This window comes from Balearica regulorum, chromosome 3 (assembly GCF_011004875.1).
Source record: "Balearica regulorum gibbericeps isolate bBalReg1 chromosome 3, bBalReg1.pri, whole genome shotgun sequence".
Lineage (NCBI taxonomy): Eukaryota > Metazoa > Chordata > Aves > Gruiformes > Gruidae > Balearica > Balearica regulorum.
Window position 1 is genome coordinate 91,081,799 of NC_046186.1, and position 16,673 is coordinate 91,098,471.

The 16,673-nt window shown below is 40.9% G+C and overlaps 1 long non-coding RNA gene across 2 annotated transcripts in view; it reads left to right on the forward strand.

Moving 5' to 3' along the window:
* LOC142601063 (uncharacterized) overlaps nucleotides 1–16,673 on the forward strand; it is a 54,643-nt gene that overhangs the window by 17,615 nt on the left and 20,355 nt on the right. For both annotated transcript variants that reach the window (XR_012834637.1, XR_012834636.1), the window contains 2 exons: nucleotides 7,017–7,107; nucleotides 9,192–9,273. This is a non-coding gene — a long non-coding RNA (uncharacterized LOC142601063). The remainder of the gene's footprint in view (nucleotides 1–7,016; nucleotides 7,108–9,191; nucleotides 9,274–16,673) is intronic.

Below are 16,673 nucleotides of genomic sequence, written 5' to 3' on the forward strand. Positions count from 1 at the left end.
ACAAGCTTATTTTGTTCATGTGTGTCACAGTAGGAAGCTGGGCAGGACAGACCAAATTTTGAACTTCTGTCCTGGATTGTGCTGTCTTACTTGAGTAACTAGAGGTGGAGAAATACTTGTGCTACCCTTCCTACCTTCAATGCCTAGAATCACAGCTTTTCAGCAGCCAGAGGATGAAAACATTTGATATTTTTCTTGCTTCTCTCACAGGCTTCCTCAGACAGAGAGGGAGGCAAGCAGCAGAATAACTTTACATACTTTCCTGCAAAAGGGGAAAAATAGCAAGAAACTATGGTGGGAAAGATGGGAAACTACAGATTAGAGGAACTCAGTTCTCAAATATTTTGAAATGATCCTTTTTGCTTATGGCCTTCAGAATCTCAGTGGCGCCCATTACATAGCATGGTCACAGCACAGGAACTGAGATGTGAACTCCAAACAAACAGTAGAGAAGGGGAAGATGTGCTTACATCTGTTTTAAAGGAGACCACTGTAAACATTACACTGAAATCTTCCTGTTGAATTTTCTTAACAGCAGTGAAGAGTAAGCCTGTGTAAGGAATGCTGTCCAACAACAGCTTTTGGTTTCAATGATTCCGTATTCCTAAAGCTGTGTACTATTGTTTTGTACTGATAAACCATCTTCTGTGTGTACTCATTTTTTATTTTTTTTTCCTTCACTAACAACCCGCACTATGGGCTAAGGGAGATCAAGATGAGGTTTTCATTTTGTTCAGAGCTCTGGAATCCAGCCCACTGAAACTTTTATCTTTTGAAGCTCTAATAATTAACATGCCTGCATTCCTTAAACTCCAGCACTCACCAGAATGTGCTTCCTGCAGAGCTGAATGAAGGCAAGGACATTGTCTGGCCAGCAGGAAGAAATGGATAGTGACCCTTCCTGGAAGGATCCCTGCTGTCTTTGGGCTGGCCAGAAGAGGATTCACCTGAGCTGAGGGTGGTCAGAAGGCTCTTGGCCCCTTTGCACTTACAGGAGATATGTAGGATGTGGATCTGTCTCTTTAGTCCTCTTTTTCAACTTATCTAAGCATCAGGCTCTTTCCCACCCCAGGGCTCTGCTTACTGTAGAGATGCTCTGGTTCCTTGTTAATCCAGATTTGGAAGCAGATATAACAGAATTCTGTTGACCTAAAAAAAAAGCTGTGATTTCTAACAACTGGTGTGAGGATACCACTTCTTTTCCCAGACCCCATCCTTGCTCATATGAAAGGAGGCCAAGTGAGGCCCTATCAGTGACTGGAAGACTGACTGCTCTGAATCAGCTCCCAAAGAAGCAGAAATGACTTGGAAATGGCAAAGGGGAGTGAGTGTCACTACGTAATGTTTCACACACCATATGCACTGAAATAAGTACCCAGGATCCTCCTCCGAAGTGCCAAGGAATCCATTTGGCCTGTTGGTATGGCGCAGTCCTTGCTGACCTTGATTTACATGTGCTGTCTAGGGGTCTGTAGTGTGACCATGACACACAATTTATTTCATTTAGAGTTTTCTCAAGCTATCATCTCAGGAAGGTTATGAAGTCCACTCCCTGTCCCAAGGAAGGATCAGTTAAACCAACATCACTTTTCATAGAGATTTACCTGATCTGTTCTTAAATACCACCCATAATGACCTCTCCAGACAAACTATCCAGTGTTTTATTTTCTGCTTTGTTAGAACGCTCTTTTCCCCAAATTTCTCATACTGCAAATCGAGCATATTTACTTCTCGTCCTGTCCACGCTGGACCTGGAAAACAGTTTGTTCCTTTTCTTTTCTTTTTGCAGCCTTACACACTGAAGATTGTTATCAAGTCTCCTCTCAATCCTTTTCTCTCAACAACTCTGGTTTATTCAATCTTTCCTTCTACGTCAGGTTTTCTGGACCTCAGATTAGTTTCCATTGCTCTCCTCAGGGCTATCTCCATTTGGCTCCATCCGTGAAGCGCAGAGTCCAAATGGGGCAGAGTACTTCGTCTGGGCTCTTTCCCATGCTGAGAAGGGGAAAGCATCTAGTCTTTCTATATGTTTCACAGTCCTACCAGCATTTGCTATTCCAGCACTTAGGTCAACAACTATTCCTGAATTTAAGGGTAAAGCGGAAATCTCTAGCTTATAGCCAAAGCAAAGCAGGTACTCAAACACCGTGTACTGAGTACAACCCTGGACTGGTGGCTGAATCTACAGAGGGCTCTTATTTAGCTCCCCTTCTTTCTTTCCTCTCTGCTCAGAAAGGGTGACAAGGTGTGGCTTGCCAAGGCAGACTGCCAACAGCTAAAATTTCCTATACAGCTGTAGAAATAAAGAACTATTGAGCATGCCTGGTCCCCACCACACCCTTTCCCTGGCTCTGCTTTGCCCTTTCTAGCTGAAGGGCCTTGCTCTGCTGTCTGCACGTGCAGGGGGCACATCGGGTCGCAGGGTACAACCCCTGTCTCTTCTCATACCCACTTTCCCTTTTGTTTTTTTGAGGCAGACAGATTCCGCAGGGTCAGACCTATGGGATGCTTTGTGCTGCACGGCTGGGGCCCGCTTCCCTTAATACGCTGGGCTTTTTTCTAGCGTTTTAGGGAGATAAAAACTTCTAGGTTAGCCATTCTTATTTCACTCTCAGGTAATAGGAAAGGTGCCCCGTAAGTTCAGAAGGACTGTGTGGCACATCCCCACTCGGACATAAAGCTTGAGCCCTGCTTTTTTGCCTTTTTTATTTAATGGAAAATTGATGCTTTACTTCATTGATGTCCCTGGCAGAAGAAGGGAACAAGCAGTCCTGAAAACTACTTTAAAAGCACCTCACAGTTATATTGTGACCACGTCTGAAGCTGTGAATGCAGGGGCTCAGTCTTTCGAGATGCTGAGAGCACTCATCTGCCTGCAGGTCAAGAGAAGTTAAAGTCACTAAGCATTTCATAGGAGGTTCTTACCACCCAGTAGGACAGGAACCAACTGAAATCAGTGACTGGCCTGGTTGCCTGCTTGTATTAAAACCAGTTGTGTGAAACTGACTCAGAGAGTAGAAGAAACTAAGAATTTAATCTGAAAAGGAGGGGAGTTTCATTACACTTGGATGGGGGTTTGGTGAGAGTAAATACAATCAGAAGTGATTTTTTAATTCTTTTTGTTACTGGTGGTGGGTCTTTTTTTTATCATCCAGCACAATCATGTATATGTTGCAGAATAAGAATAACATACATGCCAAATCTAACGGAGTACGCATTCCTAGCTATTGCAAAGGCAGGGTGATTTTTTTTCTTCTTCATACAGTAGGAAAAGTGTAATTTTTTCCAACCTTGCATAGCTTAAGGAACAGCTGGATATGTTTACTTTCAAACTTTTCAATAAAATCTACCTTTCAGATGAGAATAAGCATGAAAAATTTAAAGAGAATTTTCAGACAGCAGGCAGAGGAAATGTTGGGGTTCTCAACCCTGACTAATGCTACTCTTGATAGGTCATGCTTTCCAAGAATAAGATAAAGACGCTTGAGGAAATGATTCAGTAATATTAATACTCTGCATTGCAAGAGATCTATGTTATCTTGTCAGGATTGTCTCCTTATAAAGGGAGACTGAAAGAAAGGTATGCTGTGTAGAGCAAAGAGTTTAGTTCAGACAGCACATGAAAGGGAAGGCTAGAGAAACAGTAGCTGCACACTTTTACCCAGCATAGGCATGTGCTCAGCTATTGCACTTTGAATGATTTGTCATGTCCTGACTCTGTGTCCAATTAAGTCAATTGCAAAACTCCTGAAGTAACAAACTGGTGTGTCATAGGATCGGGCTCTTTATATGTTAAAAAAAAAATTTTAAAATCTTTACATCTGAACTATCACATGTGCATTTACTGTAGAAAATTATCTTTAAAGTTTCTTAGCAATAAGCCCCAGTCCTGCTCAGAACCAGAAAAGCTGTGGCTTGGCTCTACGTGGTGCTTCGCAATGCCAGAGATAGCCACTCCTATGTCATCTTAACTAATTAAGAACACTGGGAAAGTGATTTTGTAAGGATTTGACTGACCACGCTGTAGGTGCACTCAGAGGCTTTAATTCCATGGCAATTGGTTGCAAATATCTAGTGACTGATGATGCAAATATGCCATCATTTACTCTCACCACGGGCTTCATTTGGGTACCTAATGTCAGTCTGTGTTACGATGCACAGCCTTTGAAAATGAGCTTTTGTAACTAGTCTTTGCTTTAATGAAAACCAGAATTCTTTCAGGAACTGAACAATAAAATTGTTAGGCATTTGTTTTTCTAGCTGAACTTTCAGTGACAAAATATTTAAGGCATATAGTACAATTGGTTTTCATCAGAGAGATGGGATGGATGATGTCAAGAGTACGTTATTCTTTATACATACAAATTTGTATTATGTAAGTAAACATTGTTTTAAAAAAATATATTGGGAGATCTTTCAGTCAAAACAAATATTTTGTCCTGTGTGTTTGGGGAGTCTAAGAATCTGATATTTCTGCTTTTGTATTTTAAATCTCTGTGGCTTGAACTTGATTTTCTAAGTTTCCATAGGACTGTCCAAATTGGTTAGCTATTACAGCCATATTTTAAAGTTTATTTTCAATTTTTCTTGCAGTCTATCTAGTATTTATCAGTTCCAGGAAAAATTTTGACATAGAGGCTGGGTCATTTCTCAGTTCAGTGGTTTTTTTAGTGACTTTTTTCTCCATATAGATACAGCATAATTCTATACTGTTTAGCTTGCAGATGAGAACTTCGCTTACAAAGAAGAAGGTAGAAACACAGAATTCCAACAGCAAACCAAAGCCATAACAATGTAATGAAATAACGCAAATATTATTGCGATGAAATTACTGCATGAAATTTTATGGCTTGCGTGATTAGCTGTCCAGCCTTTCTTAGGAGGGAGGGCTGGAGACTAGTTATTGGGACCTGCTCACAGAACGTGGTGAAAAGATGGTGGCTCCCAGGTTGAAGTGCCTGGCGAAGTAGGAGGACTCCAGGTCTTCCCCTTTGTCAGTGGAGGACGGGGAATGGCAGCAGTGGTTCTTGGGAGGCAGACGCAATCTTTTGCATGGAATTAGCCTGCAGCCTGGGTGGCACCCACAGGCAGCTGCTTGGTGTGCAGCAGGTTGGGACTACGCAAACACTTCTTTAAAAAAAAAAAATCTATCAGTCACCATACAGAAAATAGTTTTGTGAGCAGCAAAGCTACTGAGGTCTAATATATAGCTTTCTGTCTTATGGGTAGTTCTTGTCTGATCTACAGTGCAAATGCCAACCAAACCTGTTCCCAGAGCTGGGATACCCACGATGTGTTACATTCTCTGGTGTCTGATACTGTTGTCGTTTTTCAGTGGAACAGTAGAGGCTTCTCCTCTGTTCAGTTTAACAACCTTGTAGGAATTGAATATATTTCACACCTCTATTCCTCTTAAAATGTGACTGAAATTGGCCACGTGCTTAGAAGTTACTAAGGTAAGACACATATTGTGATTACACTTTTTCAATATCATGGGAGACTAGGCCAAGAATAATAACAGTATTAGTTTGTTGAATAAAATATTGAATCCCATCAAGATGTTTTTGCACAGAGACTCTGCAGGTTTGGCAGGATCTCATTTGGCAAATGAATTATACATTATAGGGGTTCGCTGGAAAGTCAATTGTCTGCAGATTCCTTACTAGGACAGATCTCTATTTTCTGCTCTCCCCCATATGAAAGACAGGTGATGAAAAAAGAGATGCATTAACTTTTTTAGATTGTAGGAAGTCAAAGGGGAAATGAGTTCAAATGGTTTATCTACTTTCAACATTATATAACAGACTAGGTCTAATGTTGGTCAGCCATGTCAGAGGGAGCTGATCTGTATTTACTATTTGTGAAATTAACTAAATGTGGATTTTGGTGCTTAACTTTAGGATTCTACTTCTTCAAACATTGAGTAAATCCTCAACACAGTAAATGATATGTGCAGAGATGTTTAGCACATGCTCTACTTGAAGTATGTATTGATTGCTGAAATAAGGCCCCTGATTATCTTTGGAAAAAGCTATTTGATTGGGGTTTCAGGATAAAATCAAAGTTAAGCAATTAAAAAAAATATATATTTGTACTATCCTATAATGAGTGCATAAAACCAGGGTTGCATCTGAATTAGGCAGAAGTATTTAGTAGTTTAAGATCTTTTGGGACAAGTTTTGTTTTGTTGTTTGGTATTATTATTGTTATATCACAAAAAAGTCAGGAAAATAAAAAGTGGAGCAAACACTAAAAAATAGGAGCATGTTTCCAAAATTACAAAATTTTTAAAATCTGAAAAGAATAGGTTGGAGAATTCTTTCAAATGTCTTAGTGGCACTCTGATCAGAGGTCAGAGAACTGGTAGGTTTTAAAGCCAGGAAGGATCATTAATATTCATCTCTTTCAGCTTTCCTTATAGGACAAACCATAGAATTTCACCCTGCCATTCTTGGTTTGTGCCCAGAACATTTGAACGAGGTGTGAAAAAATTCAATATTGACACAGACTTGAAGTCATGGAGAATTTACTGCATCCTTTCAAAAGCTGTTTAACTGTTTTATTTCTTCACAGTAGAAATGTGTGTGCTTTACCATTTGAACTTATCTATCTTCATCTTGTAGCCGTGGGATCTTCTTATGTTATTGTGCACAGCATTAAAGCATCTGTTTTTATAATGTGAACACCAATACCTGCACTGGGGCAGGGATGTCGGCTCAGCAAAATGAGGATAACAATGAAATGTGTGTCACAGCTCTGTGTGTGTGAAGGTTTTTCCCAAAGTTAGAGTATCTCATCAAGCACGGAACTGGGAAACCTGTTGAGTTACCAGCAACAGAGGTGAAAGACCAGGCAGTTTTGGTACCAGTTACTAGTTTCCCATGTGCCTCTCCTTAGTGGTAATAGCCCATGAGAGACTGATTTAACATAGCCACCACACTGACGTATAAGATGGCAGAGCTACATCTAAAAGGGAGAAAACACTGGTTCAACTGTTGGTTGTCTTGTCTTTCCAGAGCTGAGAGTATGTTGCCTGACAGAGACCAAGTATCAGTCTGGTCACTTCTATCACCATAAGCACAATCTGTCATTTTTGCTGTCATGAAGGTAACTAACTTGATTCTGTCTCCTCTATGTCTGGCAATACATTTTTAAAAACATGCTTGAAATTTCTTGTCTCCTTTCTAGCATGCATAATCAGCATGAATATGAAGGCTTAAGTGAGCAACATATTTTGATGGAAATTCTCCATCTAGAGAGAGGGGAAAGACAGAAAACTATTTAAGTTGTTATGGTACGTTTCGATTCTGAAAGTTTAGGATAACTATATCAAAGGAAGTCAATGATCTTCAAATACTGCAATTAAAGGTTCTGGGCACACATAACATTAATATTTTCTTTGTGAAGCCTGTAATTGATTGGTCTCTAGTACTTTACCATTTTAATTTGTACTGGTTGTATTATAAAGAGGAATGCAAGGTACTTTTCAAATCAGTTGAAAAGCAGATTCTGTCCTCTGCAAGCATAGTTTCATGGATTTCCACCAAACAACACAGCGATGTTGCAATGCTTCTCTAAACATGAATGTTGACTAATAAACAGTGTTTGCTGAATACTGGTGTCTTCCATGTTCAAGCTAGTTCATTTCATGAGCTGAATCATATTATAAATAGCAGGAAAAGTAACAGTTTTCAAAAGACAGATTATTCAAATTATACACATCCTTTACCCTTATCTCACCCTTCCATCAAGCTCCAAGTACACATATTCATTTTCCTTCATCTTAAATATTCTTAGGAAAAGCAGTTAGTCTTTACAAAACAATTGCTATGTTTGTTTGGATTTTTTCATAGATGTAGTGCTTCGTGTTATTTGCTCCTTGAAAACAATTTGGGAAAATACGTTTTTCCGCATAATTCAGATAAAAGTATTTGTAACAATTAAGATAGATGGTCAGATTTGAAGGAGAAGCATTCCTATCTGGTAACACATGCAATATATTACTGTGAACTTGAAGCTTCAGCTCAACTCCACAAAGGGCACAGGTGCTTAAGCTGGAAATACCAAAATACAAAGCCAAAAATCCCTCACTTTGCTGCCTCCCAGTCCTATAGTCATCAAGTCCCTCCCTGCTTGAGGTGCCTGGGTTTCTATTCTGCATCTCCAGTTGGAGCCTCAGGAGCACTTACTCTTCTGGCTATGCTTGCGGTGGTCTGCCACCCTCAGAAGGGACCCACTGCAGTCAGCAAGCTGAGAACTTATCTAACACACAGCCAGTTGGGTCAGGCCTGCACAAACATGGGTATGAGTCCCTCAACGTTTAAATAGTGCTTATTAGTACTGTGTACCACTTATCACAACAAGCGGAGGGTACCCACCCTCAGCAAATGCTAGACCAAAGCTCAATTAGTTAAATACATATATATGCCTGTATATGTATATGCATATGTATGTTGTTTATTAAAAAGAAGCTACAAATGATCTCTGGTGCAGATACCAAAACCAGAACTCTTTCCTCCCAAACAAATGCCCTGACTACTGAGATAGAGGTTAGCTCTGTTCTGGGCTTACTGTGCATGACTTAGCTTTCCTCAGCCTGAGGAAAAAACTGAGCTTGTGACTGACCTCCTTGGCCAGGTGCTCCCAGAAGGAGCATGGCAGGACGCATATATAAATGCAGCACTGCATGGACATCTGACGTCCTGCTGTCCCTGTTCCTCCAGGTTCATGGGTAAAAGCTTCTCTGGGGAGCCAGGATGGCTGGAGGATGCCCTGGGACATGTGGCTCTGAAGAGGCCAGATCAAGTCATGCTGGGCTTGATAGCTCTCCTAGCATGCTGGTCCCAAGGGGCAGCTCTGAGTCACTGCCTGAACCCTGGCAGTCGGCTCCCAGGACATATTAGATGAGGTATCTTGTTGTCCAGGGTCTGAATGTGTGAAGGTGGGAAGCAGCTTTTCCTGCTTCTCTCAAGCATGAAAGTTCCTAATCTCCAAAAAGGAAAGATCAAATTGTGCAGTTGCAACATTTGAAAGTGGGGAAGAGGGGGAGCATAGTGAAAAATGTGGAAATTATAGTCTTGTTGCATGTGTGGGTCAATCTGCTTGTTTGTTTTCCACCACTTAATTAGAAAAGAAAAGGACACATGAAAATTGTTCGTTGATTCCAGGACAATGTGTTCTTCTGTTTTGAGTGGAAGTTTGGAGAGAAGTTCAGGGGACAAGTTTAAATTATAGCCACGTGGATTGAAGTCAGAAGGTTTTGCCTCCTACAAGGTAAGTTATCCCACATAGCATAGTGTCATTCTTTTTCTGGTAGAAATGGGCCTGTTTACTTGGGGATCTTGGCTTTGTCTGTGTATATCTGCATTGTCACTTACACATCTGGTGTTTGTCTCTGCAATCACTTTTGGCTAGTTTTTGGTGTAACATGTCTACAAATAGCTATGGTATCCACTGTCCTGTAGCAGGGAAACAGGTAATGTTTTTCAGTTTGCTAAATCTGCCTCCTCTTGTGCATATTACTCTTCCTTTGCTGCTCCTTTAGTGCAGCTGCATTCGTGCCAGTATAAAATAGGAAAGCATCAAAATTTCCTAGTGCAGGCAGAGACCCACACACCATGACTAAACTGGATTTGTCCAAACTTTTGCCACTTCATTCTTTCTCAGATGTTTTGTGGAGAAGTTGTTTGTGCTCTGACAAGCAAGCTATTGTGCATGTGTGTTTGTTTGCTTTTTAAGCATTAGGTATTTTAAAAGTTCATTTTTATGCTCCAAAGACTACACAAATTGCTACTATCCGTTAGTAATTTGCCTGGAGGATTAGGGCTAACATTTAGAATAATGTAGCCGGCATGTCTCTTTGATTGTTACAGAACTGCTACATGAAGTATTATTTGGTGGCAATTTTATGATGTGCCCAAGTGGAATAAAATGCCTATTTTATTAAAAAAAGAATGCACCCAAAGACAGTGTGAAGGGACCCTGGTGCAAATGTTTCGCAATAGGACACATTCTCATGAAGTGATTTAGTGTCTCAGCTGGGATTTAACTCCCAGGGAGAATTCCAGAATTGTCACTTACTGACATTGGTTTATTTTCAGTGGAGAATGCTGACTTCTCAGAAAAGGAGGAGGGAGTGAAGAACCATCTCGTTTGTTTTATCCCTGTGTTTGGTGGGTCAGGGCAAAGTTATTTGGGGGCAATTCTACTGCATTCCTTGTCAGATACTCATTCTTCAAATGCTGAGCAGGGAATTTTAGTGCTTTCACTTGGGGCAGTTAAAAATAATAAATTGTATTTGAGAATAGGAGATGCATTTTATATGTCTCTTGTAAACTTTGCCCTCAAATCTCTCCATCACCTGTGCAAATGCACCAGCAATCCTGTTAACATCTGGCAAGCAGCAAACGGGGAAAAAATCACTTTAAGAAACATCTTTAGTGTAGTATTCCAAAGCAAGTTTTTAATTAGGGGTTTTTTCTCCCCTTATTTTAAGCATAGGCCTAAAGTGATCAGCAATTTCTTAGAAAATATACTGCTTCCACTGACAATTCCGATTATGATGTAACTACAACTACTGGACTGCCTTACTTGAACTGAATTGTTATTGCTGCATTTTGGAAAAGTGAGTTCTTAAGCTTGACAAGAGTGGTGCTTGCAGGACTGTGTGTGACTACGTGTCTGCAGTCAGCCTGTGCCAGTAGGAGACGAGACGTACAGCTAAATGACTCCTTGAATTTTAACTGACATGGAATGTAAATCATGTAAGTAATAGGCAGAAACCTCATTTCTTGAGAGCTACGTTCATAACTGGAAATCGTTTGAGTTCTAATTAACAAAATGGAAAAGGCACTTTCAGCATTGTTTCCTATAGGACGATTGTTTTTAATGATAAAACGTGTTATGACTGCTGTTCTTGTATGTAGGTGCGTCCATATATAAACATACATAGGCACAGAGGAAACTGATTCATTTCTTCTGGTTTTAAGTCATGCCTGAGAAAAAGCCAAATTCCAATGTATAAAATAGACACACAAATGCAAAAATGTATATTTTGCTTCTGTCTGCTAGCAATGGCTCTCTGTACTTCATTTCTTGATGAGAAAACATACTTTGAAATTTTTCAATATTTGTAACATTTTCTGAGATTATGTCCATGTTTCATGCTCCAAAACTTCAGAGATTATTTAAGTGCACTTTCTCACGTGATAGAAAAGACTTTTCAGGTGGATATTCTGTTGCATCTCAGGGGCCCTGAAGATTGCCCGTATCTATTTTACTTAGATGTGTATGCCTCACTGGTACCCAGAACTATCATTCCCTTCTTTTCATTGAATTAATGTTTAACTTTAAGCCCAGCATGGGTATGGCAGGGCTCAGGCTGGACACTCTTCTGAGTGACACACACCCCCATGTGTGAGGTAACACACTGCAGTGGTGCTGCTCTTTCTAACAGGAGTCACTGGCTGTGACATGCAGGTGGGTATTTCTGGCAGTCCTAACTCGCCCTATTAATGTGTAAAGTCTCTGATAATTTCTGTTTATGTAGTGATACTTTCTCAGAATTCTAAAAGAATGTACTGACAACATGAAGGTCAATTAACAGCATTTTAAATGTCAAATAGTTGCCAAAAGCTATCAGCAAGACTATCTATCTCTTGCATCTGTCCTTGATGGGGATCTACAGAAAGGGATGGTTTTGGTTTCTCCATCTGCCTTCTCTTCCCTTTTCTGCCTTGCAGACAGACTTTCTTCTTCTGTCCCTCTTGCATGGCTGCCAGGGACGGCAGAAGTGGTGATCGCATGGTGGGGTGCAGAGAGATTTGTACAGAATGGCAAAAGAGGAGGGGTGAGGACTGAAGGAAAATGAGCATTACTTCCACTGCCTGCAACCCTCTGTGAGACGGGAAGTGTTCTGAGAGAACCCAGGCTCTTTGAAGGTGTTTGACTTCTCTAAAGGGTCCTGAGAGAGAAAGGGAGAAATAGAGATGATCTGCACATCCCTACCTCATGGGAGGTCTGACCTTCATCTTGGGGAATGTCTCAGTTTCGAGTCTCCCATGGGCAGCTTAAAGATGTTGGGAAATCCAGTGCACAGGCATTAGGGTTTATGGCTTTTGGGTTTTGGAGTAGGTAAACTCCAAACTAAGTAAACTCCAACTAAGCAAACCTCTTGGATACGCAAGTGGTATCCTTATTCCTTGAAGGCGAACAGGTACCTAAACACTCTAATTAATCAGGAGATAAATTGTCACAAAATTAGTCAGCAATGCTCTTGTTTCGCTGGAATGGAATGTGGTACAACCAGTTCAATGCATATTGTGATACATTGAGTAACTGATAGACTGGAACTGATATCTTTCATCAAATTTAAAGTTAATCATGACTCTGTAGTTAAGGATGTTACTGATAGTTTTCCATAGTTAAGGATGTTACAGGTAGTTTTGCAGATAGTTGCTAGGTACTAGTAAGGATGAATATCGTATGGTCCTACCCCTGTGTTAGTTAATGTTTATCAAAACAATGTATTAATTAAGATGTGATAAATTGTTAGTTTGATCAGCAGATCCTGAAGAACCATTTGGAATTACCAAAAGTACTGGGAAACTAGAGGCAAGTTAATTCTGGCAGGGGGACCTGCGACCACCGACCCATGGACCACCTACCCAAATGATACCACCTACTCAAAAGGTAAAGACGGAGAAGAGAACTGAGCATGCATTCTAGTTTGCATACTAGGCAAGGAAACCTAAACCAATTGTAACTGGGAGTGTACTACCTTGTAACATTGGTGTATGAATATGACAAGAGAACTGGCACTAGGTGTGCTTGATTTGTGGAAATCCACCAAGCACCCAGGCCTGAATAAAGAGCAGTATCTCTCCTGTGTGTGTGAGAATTGGCTATTGCACACTGGGCAACAAATCCGCTTTTTGGACAACAGTTTTTGGCAACCCAGATGGAACCACCGTGACAGAACCAACATGACGCTTTGCACGGATCGACTTGCGGGCTACTGGTGGGGAGACGCTGCTCTCCAGCCTCCAGCACACACCGACCTTTTGATCAGGGACTCCACAAGTATTCTCCCCAGCCAGAGTGCGTAAGCGATACAATGGTGCAGGGCTTGCTGTAAGAGATACTGCTCAATGGGTTATTATATGCATGCTTAAGGGAAATGGTCATCTACGTTTGGACAGTGACGACTGGAGTATATGAAATCTTGGTGTAAAACATACTGGTTATTATATGCTTGCATAAATGAAATAGTCATATATGCTTGGACAGTGATGACTGGAGTATATAGCATCGTGGTTTAGAACGTTCTTTTGGGGAAAGAAAAATATGGGCACCCGACAGTCGGTAATAATTCCTTGTTCCCCACTAGGTTGTATTTTAAAACATTGGGGCAAGTTTGGAGGGGATCTTCTAACAAAAAGGAAGCTTACAGAATATTGTACTCAGTGGTGGCCAAAGTACAAATTGGACGATGAGGAAAAATGGCCAGAAAAAGTATCCTTAAATTATAATACAATTTTGCAATTAATGTTATTTTGTAGAAGGTTGGATAAATGGGATGAACTATGTTGATTTATTTTTCTCATTGAGAAATGATTATGAAACACGAAAACAATGTAATATGTTAGTTTCTGATTGAAATGTAATGATGATGATGAAAGATATGAAGAAGGCACCAAGGTGTTGTTCTGCTTGCAGTACTGGAAAAAAACACCTGAAGTTGGGAGAGGAGGAGGAAGATATTCACATGTTAGTAGCTCTGGATAGAGAAAGTGTTAATGATGGAAAGGGAGGCAGTGAAAGAGGTAGTGAAACTTTTAGCTCAATAGCAGGAGGAACTCAGGCGCAACAACGTCCTGTAATTCAGGCCCCCCTTCACCAAGCAGTGGGTCTGGGTGGTTTAGCAGTATATGTAAAAGTACCATTTACAACGTTGGATCTAATGAATTGGAAAGAATCTGCAGGGTCATATCAGGATAACCCTGATAAGATGTATCAATCTTTTAGAATGATTGTTGAAAATCACAATCCAGATTGGCAGGATATTCAAGTATTGATGAATAACTTATTTACACCAGTAGAAAAAAGAATGGTTATAGAAGAGGCAAAGGAAGGAAATGAAAGACAGAATGCTAGGGATGGCCCTGACTGGCTCATGCCAACTCAGGAGCCAGACTGGAACCTGAATCCAGGTACAGGGATATTAATGATTAAGCAATACTGGCAGCTAATTCTGTATGGGATAAAAAAAATGGAATACCAAAGACTCTCGCTAAATTGTATCAAGTGGTGCAATGTAAAATGGAAGATCCATCCGCCTTTTATGAACGACTGTGTGAGGTCGCCAGAAAATGGACAGATTTAGACCCTGAAGATGAGGCTAATAAAATGACTTTTACCACCTTGTTTGGCGGACAGTCAGCGCCTGATATAAGAAGGAAATTACAAAGAGTAGACGGAATGTCTGGGATGACAATATCCCAGTTGATTGAAATCGCATACAAGGTATATAATAATAGGGAAAATAGAGAAAAGAGAGAGAATGAAAAGGAGAAAGTGAAAGAAAGAAAGCAAAAGGCAGCGATATTGGCAGCTGCTTTCATGCAAGCTCAGGCCTCCTCCCGAGATCAAGTTTTTCAAAAGGGACGAGGAAGAGGTCGGGGAATAGGAAGGGACTTAAGAACTACAATTCCACTAGGAAAAGATCAATGTGCCCGTTGTAAAGAGAAGGGATACTGGAAAGATCAGTGTGCAAAAGGGCAATCTAATTGGACTCCCATCTCAGCCACAGCCCTAATACCAGAGGAACTAATCAGGGTTGTCAATGAGGACTCAGATTGACGGGGACCAGGTGCTGAGAAAAAGGAATCCCCAGCTGAACCCCTGGTTGATGTTAAGCTGGGGATCGATATAGTTAAATTTTTAGTTGACACGGGGGCAACCTATTCTGTATTAAATAGCTGTAAGGGACCCATGGGTAGATATTCCATGGCTGTAATTGGTGCAACAGGAAAACGAGAGGTTAGACCTTTCTTTCAACCACAAATGCAACTTTCAAATCCAAAATTGGTAATAAAATGTTTGTACATGAATTTTTATATATGCTAGAATGCCCTATATCTCTAATGGGAAGGGATTTGTTAAACAAACTAGGGGCGCAAATAGCCTTTGATAAAAACAAAATTAGAGTTCATATTCCACAGAATAATGCTTGGGAAGCACAAATATATATATTACAGGAATTACTAAAGGCAACAGAAACCGGAGAAAAAGAAGTACCAGGCAACTCTCTCTCTGAGATAGAGGATGCTCTAATCCCTTTTGTATGGGCAACCAAGCAACCTGGAAAAGCTAAATCGACTGAACTGGTAAAAAGAGAATTGAAGCCAGGAGCTAAACCAGTAAGACAAAAACAGTATCCTGTGAAATTGGAAGCCCATGTTGGACTGGAACCTATTATAAACAATTTCCTCAAATATGGACTGTTACGGGACTGCCAGTTGGAATATAATACCCAATTCTACCTGTTAAGAAGCCACATGCACAGCAATACAGATTGGTACAAGATTTGAGAACTGTCAATCAAACAGTAGTGGATGCCCATCTGGTAGTGCCTAACCCCTATACTTTGTTAACTACCATAATTGACTCCACTGTTTATTTTACAGTATTAGACTTGAAGGATGTTTTCTTCTGTATTCCCTTAGAAGAACAAAGCCAGAAGTTGTTTGTCTTTGAATGGGTGTCATGGTTTTACCCCAGCGGGCAGCTGAGCACCACGCAGCCGCTCATTCACTCCCCCCCATCGGGATGGGGGAGAGAATTGGAAAAGTTAAAGTGAGAAAACTCGTGGGTTGAGATAAAGACAGTTTAATAGGTAAAGCAAAAGCCGCGCGCACAAGCAAAGCAAAGCAAGGAATTCATTCCCCACTTCCCATGGGCAGGCAGGTGTTCAGCCATCTCCAGGAAAGCAGGGCTCTGTCACGCGTAACGGTGACTTGGGAAGACAAACGCCATTGCTCCGAACGTCGCTGCCCCCCTTCCCCCAAGCTCCTTATAAACTGAGCATGACATCATATAGTATGGAATATCCCTTTGGTCAGTTTGGGTCACCTGTCCTGTCTGTGTCTCCTCCCAACTTCTTGTGCACCCCCAGCCATCCCGCTGGCAGGGCAGTGCAAGAAGCAGAAGAGGCCTTGGCCCCGTGTAAACACTGCTCAACAATAGGTCCATAGAACAAAAACATCTCTATATTATCAATGCTGTCTCCAGCACAAATCCAAAACGTATCCCCACACTAGCTACTATGAAGAAAAATCAATCCTCTCAGCTGAAACCAAGACAATGGGAAAGTCCCACGACTGGACAAAAAATGCAGTTATGCTGGACAATGCTTCCCCAAGGAATGAAGAATAGCCCCATGATTTTTGGTAACGTACTTGCGAAGGAACTGGAACAGTGGCAAGGTAAGGAAGCTAATGTTACCTTGTTACAGTATGTAGATGATATACTGCTGGTGGCAGACATGGCTGAAGGAGATAAAAAAGCAACCATAAGTACAAACTATTGAACAGGTATATTCCAGCCATGCAGACCTGAAAGATGTCCCCTTACAAGATCCTGATTGGGAACTGTTCACTGACGGGAGCAGTTTT